The sequence below is a fragment of the Lolium perenne genome, chromosome 3, assembly GCF_019359855.2.
Source record: "Lolium perenne isolate Kyuss_39 chromosome 3, Kyuss_2.0, whole genome shotgun sequence".
Taxonomy (NCBI): Eukaryota; Viridiplantae; Streptophyta; class Magnoliopsida; order Poales; family Poaceae; genus Lolium; species Lolium perenne.
Window position 1 is genome coordinate 196,347,110 of NC_067246.2, and position 12,522 is coordinate 196,359,631.

Sequence of the window (12,522 nt, forward strand, 5' to 3'; positions counted from 1 at the left end):
GACCTCGCCCTTCCGCCTATTTATTCATGATCTCAGGAAAAACCTAAACACCCAAGCCTCCATCCACAAAAAGTTTCGTCGTGGCCACCATCGCCGACCCTAGCTTGGGAGAGTTCTGAAGCTCTTCCCGGCACCCTGCTGGAGAGGTAGATCATCACCGGAGGCCTCTACATCGCCATGCTTGCCTCCGAAGTGATGCGTGAGTAGTTCATCTCTGGACTACGGATCCATAGCAGTAGCTAGATGGTTGTCTTCTCCAATTTATGCTTCATGTTTAGATCTTGTGAGCTGCCTATCATGATCAAGATCATCTTTATGTAATGCTACATGTTATGTTTGCTGAGATCAAATGAATATTGAATACTATGTTGAGATCAATTATATACTTTTCATATGTTATTTGTGATCTTGCATGCTCTCTGTTGCTAGTAGATGCTTATGCCAAGTAAATTCTTGTAACTCCAATAGGGAGTATTTATGCTCGATAGTGGGTTCATGCCTCTAGTAATCTGCAAGAGTGACAATAACTTCTAAGATTGTAGATGTGTTGTTGCTACTAGGGAGAAAACAACAATGCTTTATCTAAGGGTAACTCTATTGTTTACTTTACACACATTTCTTAATGCGATAATCTGTTGCTTGCAACTTAAAACTGGAAGGGGTTCGGATGATAACCCCAAGGTGGATTATTAGTCATAGACGCAGTTGGATTACGGTCTATGTATTATGTTGTAATGCTGATACATCTCAAACGTATCTATAATTTCTTATGTTCCATGCTAGTTTTATGACAATACTCACATGTTTTATATACACTTTACATCATTTTGATGCATTTTCCGGTACTAACCTATTAACAAGATGCCGAAGCGCCAGTTCCTGTTTTCTGCTGTTTTTGGTTTTAGAAATCCTACACAGGAAATATTCTCGGAATTGGACGAAACAAAAGCCCACAGTCTTATTTTCCACGGAGCCTTCCAGAAGACCGAAGAGGAGACGAAGAGGGGACGCGAGGCGGCCGCACCATAGGGGGGCGCGGCCCCACCCTGGTCGCGCCGCCATATAGGGTGGGCCCCTCAGGCGCCCCCGACTCTGCCCCTTCGCCTATTTATTCCTTCCGTCGCGAAAACCCTATCACCGAGAGCCACGATACGAGAAAAGTTACTGAGACGCCGCCGCCACCAATCCCATCTCGAGGGGTTCTGAAGATCGCCTCCGGAACCTGCTGGAGAGGGGAATCATCACCGGAGGGCTCTACATCACCATGCCCGCCTCCGGACTGATGCGTGAGTAGTTCATCCTTGGACTATGGGTCCATAGCAGTAGCTAGATGGTTGTCTTCTCCTCTTGTGCTATCATGTTTAGATCTTGTGAGCTGCCTATCATGATCAAGATCATCTATTTGTAATGCTACATGTTGTGTTTGTTGGGATCCGATGAATATGGAATACTATGTCAAGTTGATTATTGATCTATCATATATGTGTTATTTATATTCTTGCATGCTCTCCGTTGCTAGTAGAGGCTCTGGCCAAGTTGATACTTGTGACTCCAAGAGGGAGTATTTATGCTCGATAGTGGGTTCATGCCTCCATTGAATGCAGGACATGTGACGAAAGTTCTAAGGTTGTGGATGTGCTGTTGCCACTAGGGATAAAACATCAATGCTTTGTCTAAGGATATTTGTATTGATTACATTACGCACAGTACTTAATGCAATTGTCTGTTGTTTGCAACTTAATACTGGAAGGGGTGCGGATGCTAACCCGAAGGTGGACTTTTTAGGCATAGATGCATGCTGGATGGCGATCTATGTTCTTTGTCATAATGCCCTAAGTAAATCTCATAGTAGTCATCATGATATGTATGTGCATTTTTATGCCCTCTCTATTTGTCAATTGCCCAACTGTAATTTGTTCGCCCAACATGCTATTTATCTTATTGGAGAGACACCGCTAGTGAACTGTGGACCCCGGTCCATTCTTTTACATCTTAAATACAACCTACTGCAATCATTGTTCTCTGTTGTTCTTTGCAAACAAACATCATTCTCCACACCATACGTTTAATCCTTTGTTTACAGCAAGCCGGTGAGATTGACAACCTCACTGTTAAGTTGGGGCAAAGTATTTTGATTGTGTTGTGCAGGTTCCACGTTGGCGCCGGAATCCCTGGTGTTGCGCTGCATTACACTCCTTCACCAACAACCTTCACGTGGCCTTCATCTCCTACTGGTTCGATAACCTTGGTTTCTTACTGAGGGAAAACTTGCTGCTGTACGCATCACACCTTCCTCTTGGGGTTTCCAACGGACGTGTGCTTTACCGTCACAAGCAAATGCCCAAACAAATCTCATAATAATCATCTTGTCATGCATGGTTTTTATTCTGTCAATTGCCCAGCTGTAATTTGTTCACCCACCATGCTACTTATCTTTATGGAGAGACACCTCTAGTGAACTGTGGAGCCCGGTCCTTTCGTTTACACTGATAAAATCATCATGTTCTGTTTACTTACTGCAAACATTGTTCTCTTTAATTCCACTACAAATAAAAATCTCTTTCCACACTATACTGTTAATCCTTTGTTTTCAGCAAAACCGGTGAGATTGACAACCTCACTGTAGGTTGGGGCAAAGTATTTTGGTTGTGTTGTGTGCAGGTTCCACGCTGTTGCTGACGTCGGTAGTGCGCCCTGCACAAGTCAGCTAGCAACACTTTCAGAAGTCACGCCTTTCTCCTACTGGTCGATTAAACCTTGGTTTCTTACTGAGGGAAAACTTGCTACTATGCTAATCATACCTTCCTCTTGGGATTCTGATACGTCTGAAACCTATCTATAATTTTTTATGATCCATGCTTGTTTTACACCAATTCATATATGTTTTTCTCATACTTCGTTGCACTTTTACATGATTTCCAGCACTAACCTAATAACTAGATGCCACAGTCCCAATTCCCTGTTTTCTGATGTTTTTGTATTTCAGAAAAGTTGTACAAGAAATATTCTCAAAATTGGACGAAATAAAAGCCGAAGTCAATATTTTACCGAAACAAAGACGAAGTCCAGAGGGGGGTCGAAGAGGCGCCACACGGCAGCCACACCTGCCCTTGGCGCGGCCAAGCCTGGGCCCGCGCCAAGGCATGGTGTGGGCCCCCAGGCACCCCACTGACCTCAATCTTCCGCCTATTTATACATCTTCTTGGGAAAACCCTGTATACCTGAGCCTCCATCCACGAAAAGTTCCATCACGGCCGCCATCGGCGAACCCATCTGGGGGAGGGGGGTTCTGAAGCTCTTCCCGGGACCCTGCCGGAGGGGGAAATCATCGCCGGAGGCATCTACATCACCATGCCCGCCTCCGAAGTGATGCGTGAGTAGTTTTCCCTGGACTATGGGTCCATAGCAGTAGCTAGATGGTTGTCTTCTTGATGCGTGTAGTTGACACGTCCATTGGGAACCCCAAGAGGAAGGTGTGATGCGCACAGCGGCAAGTTTCCCTCAGTAAGAAACCAAGGTTTAATCGAACCAGTAGGAGTCAAGAAGCACGTTGAAGGTTGATGGCGGCGGGATGTAGTGCAGCGCAACACCAGAGATTCCGGCGCCAACGTGGAACCTGCACAACACAACCAAAGTACTTTGCCCCAACGAAACAGTGAGGTTGTCAATCTCACCGGCTTGCTGTAACAAAGGATTAACCGTATTGTGTGGAAGATGATTGTTTGCAGAAAACAGTAAAACAAGTATTGCAGTAGATTGTATGCGATGTAAAGAATAGGACCGGGGTCCACAGTTCACTAGAGGTGTCTCTCCCATAAGATAAAAGCATGTTGGGTGAACAAATTACAGTCGGGCAATTGACAAATAGAGAGGGCATAACAATGCACATACATGTCATGATAAATATAGTGAGATTTAATTGGGCATTACGACAAAGTACATAGACCGCTATCCAGCATGCATCTATGCCTAAAAAGTCCACCTTCGAAGTTATCATCCGAACCCCTTCCGGTATTAAGTTGCAAAACAACAGACAATTGCATTAAGTATGGTGCGTAATGTAATCAATAACTACATCCTTAGACATAGCATCAATGTTTTATCCCTAGTAGCAACAGCACATCCACAACCTTAGAACTTTCTCACACGTCCTGCATTCAATGGAGGCATGAACCCACTATCGAGCATAAATACTCCCTCTTGGAGTTAAGAGCAAAAACATGGCCAGAGCCTCTACTAATAACGGAGAGCATGCAAGATCATAAACAACACATAGGTAATAACTTGATAATTAACATAACATAGTATTCTCTATCCATCGGATCCCGACAAACACAACATATAGTATTACAGATAGATGATCTTGATCATGTTAGGCAGCTCACAAGATCCAACAATGAAGCACAATGAGGAGAAGACAACCATCTAGCTACTGCTATGGACCCATAGTCCAGGGGTGAACTACTCACTCATCACTCCGGAGGCGACCATGGCGGTGAAGAGTCCTCCGGGAGATGAATCCCCTCTCCGGCAGGGTGCCGGAGGAGATCTCCAGAATCCCCCGAGATGGGATTGGCGGCGGCGGCGTCTCAGTAAGGTTTTCCGTATCGTGGCTCTCGGTACTGGGGGTTTCACGACGAAGGCTATTTGTAGGCGGAAGGGCAGGTCAGGGGGCCACACGAGGGGCCCACACTATAGGTTGGCGCGGCCAAGGCCTGGGCCGCGCCGCCCTATGGTTTGGCCACCTCGTGGCCCCACTTCGTCTCCTCTTCGGTCTTCTGGAAGATTCGTGGCAAAATAGGACCCTGGGCGTTGATTTCGTCCAATTCCGAGAATATTTCTTTACTAGGATTTCTGAAACCAAAAACAGCAGAAAACGGCAACTGGCACTTCGGCATCTTGTTAATAGGTTAGTTCCAGAAAATGCACGAATATGACATAAAGTGTGCATAAAACATGTAGATATCATCAATAATGTGGCATGGAACACAAGAAATTATCGATACGTCGGAGACGTATCAGCATCCCCAAGCTTAGTTCTGCTCGTCCCGGCGAGTAAAACGATAACAAAGATAATTTCTGGAGTGACATGCCATCATAACCTTGATCATACTATTTGTAAACATATGTAATGAATGCAGCGATCAAAACAATGGTAATGACATGAGTAAACAAGTGAATCATAAAGCAAAGACTTTTCATGAATAGTACTTCAAGACAAGCATCAATAAGTCTTGCATAAGAGTTAACTCATAAAGCAATAAATCAAAGTAAAGGTATTGAAGCAACACAAAGGAAGATTAAGTTTCAGCGGTTGCTTTCAACTTGTAACATGTATATCTCATGGATAATTGTCAACATAGAGTAATATAATAAGTGCAATATGCAAGTATGTAGAAATCAATGCACAGTTCACACAAGTGTTTGCTTCTTGAGGTGGAGAGAGATAGGTGAACTGACTCAACATAAAAGTAAAAAGAATGGTCCTTCAAAGAGGAAAGCATCGATTGCTATATTTGTGCTAGAGCTTTTATTTTGAAAACATGAAACAATTTTGTCAACGGTAGTAATAAAGCATATGAGTTATGTAAATTATATCTTACAAGTTGCAAGCCTCATGCATAGTATACTAATAGTGCCCGCACCTTGTCCTAATTAGCTTGGACTACCGGATCATCGCAATACACATGTTTTAACCAAGTGTCACAATGGGGTACCTCCATGCCGCTTTGTACAAAGGTCTAAGGAGAAAGCTCGCATTTTGGATTTCTCGCTTTTGATTATTCTCAACTTAGACATCCATACCGGGACAACATGGACAACAGATAATGGACTCCTCTTTAATGCATAAGCATGTGGCAACAATTATTATTCTCATATGAGATTGAGGATATATGTCCAAAACTGAAACTTTCACCATGAATCATGGCTTTAGTTAGCGGCCCACTGTTCTTCTCTAACAATATGTATGCTCCAACCATTAAGGTGGTAGATCTCTCTTACTTCAGACAAGACGGACATGCATAGCAACTCACATGATATTCAACAAAGAATAGTTGATGGCGTCCCCAGAAACATGGTTATCGCACAACAAGCAACTTAATAAGAGATAAAGTGCATAAGTACATATTCAATACCACAATAGTTTTTAAGCTATTTGTCCCATGAGCTATATATTGTAAAGGTGAATGATGGAATTTTAAAGGTAGCACTCAAGCAATTTACTTTGGAATGGCGGAGAAATACCATGTAGTAGGTAGATATGGTGGACACAAATGGCATAGTGGTTGGCTCAAGGATTTTGGATGCATGAGAAGTATTCCCTCTCGATACAAGGTTTAGGCTAGCAAGGTTATTTGAAACAAACACAAGGATGAACCGGTGCAGCAAAACTCACATAAAAGACATATTGTAAACATTATAAGAATCTACACCGTCTTCCTTGTTGTTCAAAACTCAATACTAGAAATTATCTAGACTTTAGAGAAACCAAATATGCAAACCAAATTAGCAAGCTCTAGGTGTTTCTTCATTAATGGGTGCAAAGTATATGATGCAAGAGCTTAATCATGAGCACAACAATTGCCAAGTATCAAATTATTCAAGACATTTTAGAATTACTACATGTAGCATTTTCCAATTCCAACCATATAACAATTTAACGAAGAAGAAACTTCGCCATGAATACTATGAGTAAAGCCTAAGGACATATTCGTCCATATGCAACAGCGGAGCGTGTCTCTCTCCCATACAGTGAATGCTAGGATCCATTTATTCAAACAAAACAAAAAACAAAAACAAACCGACGCTCCAAGCAAAGCACATAAGATGTGACGGAATAAAAATATAGTTTCAGGGGAGGAACCTGATAATGTTGTCGATGAAGAAGGGGATGCCTTGGGCATCCCCAAGCTTAGACGCTTGAGTCTTCTTAGAATATGCAGGGGTGAACCACCGGGGCATCCCCAAGCTTAGAGCTTTCACTCTCCTTGATCATATTGCATCATACTCCTCTCTTGATCCTTGAAAACTTCCTCCACACCAAACTCGAAACAACTCATAGAGGGTTAGTGGACAATAAAAATTAACATGTTCAGAGGTGACACAATCATTCTTAACACTTCTGGACATTGCATAAAGCTACTGGACATTAATGGATCAAAGAAATTCATCCAACATAGCAAAAGAGGCAATGCGAAATAAAAGGCAGAATCTGTCAAAACAGAACAGTCCGTAAAGATGGATTTTATTGAGGCAGCAGACTTGCTCAAATGAAAATTCCCAAATTGAATGAAAGTTGCGTACATATCTGAGGATCACGCACGTAAATTGGCTTAATTTTCTGAGCTACCTACAGGGAGGCAGGTCGAAATTCGTGACAGCAAAGAAATCTGAAACTGCGCAGTAATCCAAATCTAGTATGAACTTTACTATCAAAGACTTTACTTGGCACAACAAAAACAAAACTAAGATAAGGAGAGGTTGCTACAGTAGTAAGCAACTTCCAAGACTCAAATATAAAACAAAAATACTGTAGTAAAAACATGGGTTGTCTCCCATAAGCGCTTTTCTTTAACGCCTTTCAGCTAGGCGCAGAAAGTGTAAATCAAGTAACATCAAGAGACGAAGCATCAACATCATAATTTGTTCTAATAATAGAATCATAAGGTAACTTCATTCTCTTTCTAGGGAAGTGTTCCATACCTTTCTTGAGAGGAAATTGATATTTAATATTACCTTCCTTCATATCAATAGTAGCACCAACGGTTCGAAGAAAAGGTCTTCCCAATATAATGGGGCAAGATGCATTGCATTCAATATCCAAGACAATAAAATCAACGGGGACAAGGTTATTGTTAACCATAATATGAACATTATCAACTCTCCCCAAAGGTTTCTTTTTAGCATTATCAGCGAGATTAACATCCAAATAACAATTTTTCAATGGTGGCAAGTCAAGCATATCATAGACTTTCTTAGGCATAACAGAAATTGTTGCACCAAGATCACATAAAGCATTACAATCAAAATCATTGACCCTCATTTTAATGATGGGTTCCCAACCATCCTCTAGCTTTCTAGGAATAGAAGTTTCAAGTTTTAGTTTCTCTTCTCTAGCTTTTATGAGAGCATTTGTAATATGTTTTGTGAAAGCCAAGTTTACAGCGCTAGCATTGGGACTCTTAGCAAGTTTTTGTAAGAACTTTATAACTTCAGAGATGTGGCAATCATCAAAATCTAAATCATTATGAGCTACAGCAATGGGATCATCATCCCCAAGGTTGGAAAAAATTTCAGCAGTTTTATCACAAGCAATTTCAGCAGTTTTAGCAATTTCAGGCAGTTTTGTACGCTTTGCACTAGGAGTAGAAACATTCCCAACACCAATTATTTTACCATTAATAGTAGGAGGTGCAGCAACATGTGAAGAATCAACATTACTTGTGGTGGTAATAGTCCAAACTTTAGCTACATTTTTCTCTTTAGCTAGTTTTTCATTTTCTTCTCTATCCCACCTAGCACGCAATTCAGCCATTAATCTTATATTCTCATTAATTCTAACTTGGATGGCATTTGCTGTAGTAACAATTTTATTTTCAATATCCCTATTAGGCATAACTTTCGATTTCAAAAGATCAACATCAGAGGCAAGACTATCAACCTTAGAAGCGAGAATATCAATTTTATTGAGTTTTTCCTCAACAGATTTGTTAAAGGCAGTTTGTGTACTAATAAATTCTTTAAGCATAGCTTCAAGTCCAGGGGGTGTGTTCCTATTATTATTGTAAGAATTCCCATAAGAATTAGCATAACCGTTACCATTATTATAAGGATATGGCCTATAGTTATTACTAGAATTGTTCCGATAAGCATTGTTGTTGAAATTATTATTTTTAATGAAGTTTACATCAACATGTTCTTCTTGGGCAACCAATGAAGCTAACGGAACATTATTAGGATCAACATGAGTCCTATCATTCACAAAAATAGACATAATAGCATCAATCGTATCATTCAAGGAAGAGGATTCTTCAACAGAATTTACCTTCTTACCTTGTGGAGCTCTTTCCGTGTGCCATTCAGAGTAATTAATCATCATATTATCAAGGAGCTTTGTTGCTTCACCAAGAGTGATGGACATAAAGGTACCTCCAGCAGCTGAATCCAATAAATTCCGCGAAGAAAAATTTAGTCCTGCATAAAAGGTTTGGATGATCATCCAAGTAGTCAGTCCATGGGTTGGGCAATTTTTAACCAAAGATTTCATTCTTTCCCATGCTTGTGCAACATGTTCATTATCCAATTGTTTAAAATTCATTATGCTACTTCTCAAAGATATAATTTTAGCAGGGGGATAATATCTACCAATAAAAGCATCCTTGCATTTAGTCCAGGAATCAATACTATTCTTAGGCAGAGATAGCAACCAATCTTTAGCTCTTCCTCTTAATGAGAAAGGAAACAATTTCAATTTAATAATATCACCATCTACATCCTTATATTTTTGCATTTCACGTAGTTCAACAAAATTATTAAGATGGGCAGCAGCATCATCAGAACTAACACCAGAAAATTGCTCTCGCATAACAAGATTCAGTAAAGCAGGTTTAATTTCAAAGAAGTCTGCTGTAGTAGCAGGTGGAGCAATAGGTGTGCATAAGAAATCATTATTATTTGTGGTTGTGAAGTCACACAACTTAGTGTTTTCAGGAGTATTCATTTTAGCAACAGTAAATAAAGCAAACTAGATAAAGTAAATGCAAGTAACTAATTTTTTTGTGTTTTTGATATAGAGAACAAGGCAGTAAATAAAGTAAAGCTAGCAACTAAATTTTTTTTGTGTTTTGATATAATGCAGCAAACAGAGTAGTAAATAAAATAAAGCAAGACAAAAACAAAGTAAAGAGATTGGGAAGTGGAGACTCCCCTTGCAGCGTGTCTTGATCTCCCCGGCAACGGCGCCAGAAATTTGCTTGATGCGTGTAGTTGACACGTCCATTGGGAACCCCAAGAGGAAGGTGTGATGCGCACAGCGGCAAGTTTCCCTCAGTAAGAAACCAAGGTTTAATCGAACCAGTAGGAGTCAAGAAGCACGTTGAAGGTTGATGGCGGCGGGATGTAGTGCGGCGCAACACCAGAGATTCCGGCGCCAACGTGGAACCTGCACAACACAACCAAAGTACTTTGCCCCAACGAAACAGTGAGGTTGTCAATCTCACCGGCTTGCTGTAACAAAGGATTAACCATATTGTGTGGAAGATGATTGTTTGCAGAAAACAGTAAAACAAGTATTGCAGTAGATTGTATGCGATGTAAAGAATAGGACCGGGGTCCACAGTTCACTAGAGGTGTCTCTCCCATAAGATAAAAGCATGTTGGGTGAACAAATTACAGTCGGGCAATTGACAAATAGAGAGGGCATAACAATGCACATACATGTCATGATAAATATAGTGAGATTTAATTGGGCATTACGACAAAGTACATAGACCGCTATCCAGCATGCATCTATGCCTAAAAAGTCCACCTTCAGGTTATCATCCGAACCCCTTCCAGTATTAAGTTGCAAAACAACAGACAATTGCATTAAGTATGGTGCGTAATGTAATCAATAACTACATCCTTAGACATAGCATCAATGTTTTATCCCTAGTAGCAACAGCACATCCACAACCTTAGAACTTTCTGTCACTGTCCCAGATTCAATGGAGGCATGAACCCACTATCGAGCATAAATACTCCCTCTTGGAGTTAAGAGCAAAAACTTGGCCAGAGCCTCTACTAATAACGGAGAGCATGCAAGATCATAAACAACACATAGGTAATAACTTGATAATTAACATAACATAGTATTCTCTATCCATCGGATCCCGACAAACACAACATATAGTATTACAAATAGATGATCTTGATCATGTTAGGCAGCTCACAAGATCCAACAATGAAGCACAATGAGGAGAAGACAACCATCTAGCTACTGCTATGGACCCATAGTCCAGGGGTGAACTACTCACTCATCACTCCGGAGGCGACCATGGCGGTGAAGAGTCCTCCGGGAGATGAATCCCCTCTCCGGCAGGGTGCCGGAGGAGATCTCCAGAATCCCCCGAGATGGGATTGGCGGCGGCGGCGTCTCAGTAAGGTTTTCCGTATCGTGGCTCTCGGTACTGGGGGTTTCGCGACGAAGGCTATTTGTAGGCGGAAGGGCAGGTCAGGGGGCCACACGAGGGGCCCACACTATAGGTCGGCGCGGCCAAGGCCTGGGCCGCGCCGCCCTATGCTTTGGCCACCTCGTGGCCCCACTTCGTCTCCTCTTCGGTCTTCTGGAAGCTTCGTGGCAAAATAGGACCCCAGGCGTTGATTTCGTCCAATTCCGAGAATATTTCTTTACTAGGATTTCTGAAACCAAAAACAGCAGAAAACAGCAACTGGCACTTCAGCATCTTGTTAATAGGTTAGTTCCAGAAAATGCACGAATATGACATAAAGTGTGCATAAAACATGTAGATATCATCAATAATGTGGCATGGAACACAAGAAATTATCGATACGTCGGAGACATATCACTTCTCCACTTTGTGCTTCATGTATCGATCTTATGAGCTGCCCTACATGATCAAGATCATCTTTATGTAATCCTCTATGTTTGGTTTGCTGGGATCCGATGAATGTTGAATACTATGTTGAGATTGATTAGATATTCGTGTCATATGTTATTTGTGATCTTGCATGCTCTCCGTTGCTAGTAGAAACTCTGGCCAAGTGGACACTTGTGACTCCAAGAGGGGGTATTTATGCTCGATAGTAGGTTCATGCCTCTAGTTTCCTGGGAGAGTGACTTTATAACTTCTAAGGTTGCAGATGTGCCATTGCTACTAGGGAGAAAACAACAATGTTTTATCCGAGGGCAATTCTATTGTTTACTTTACACACATTGATTAATGCGATAGTCTGTTGCTTGCAACTTTATACTGGAAGGGGTGCGGACTCTAACCTGAAGGTGGATTATTAGTCATAGACGCCTTTGGATTACAGTCTATGTATTAATTTGTAATGCCCAATATCAAATCTCATAGTAATCATTTTGTCATGTATGGTCGATATTCTGTCAATTGCACAGCTGTAGTTTGTTCACCCAACATGCTATATTTTTTATGGAGAGACACCTCTAGTGAACTGTGGACCGCGATCCTATTTCCTTTACTGATAAATTCAACTACAATCATGTTCTGTTTACTTTCCGCAAATATCTCCTTCCATTCGATACGTCTAATCCTTTTTGTTCAGCAAACCGGTGAGATTGACAACCTCACTGTAAGTTGGGGCAAAGTACTTTAGGTGTGTTGTGTGCAGGTTCCACGTTGTTGCTGACACCGGTAGTGCGCCCTGCCACTAGTCAGCCAGCAACACTTTCAGAAGTCATGCCTTTCTCCTACTGGTCGATTAAACCTTGATTTTGTACTGAGGAAAAACTTGCTGTTGTGCTCATCACATCTTCCTCTTGGGGTTCCCCAACAGTGC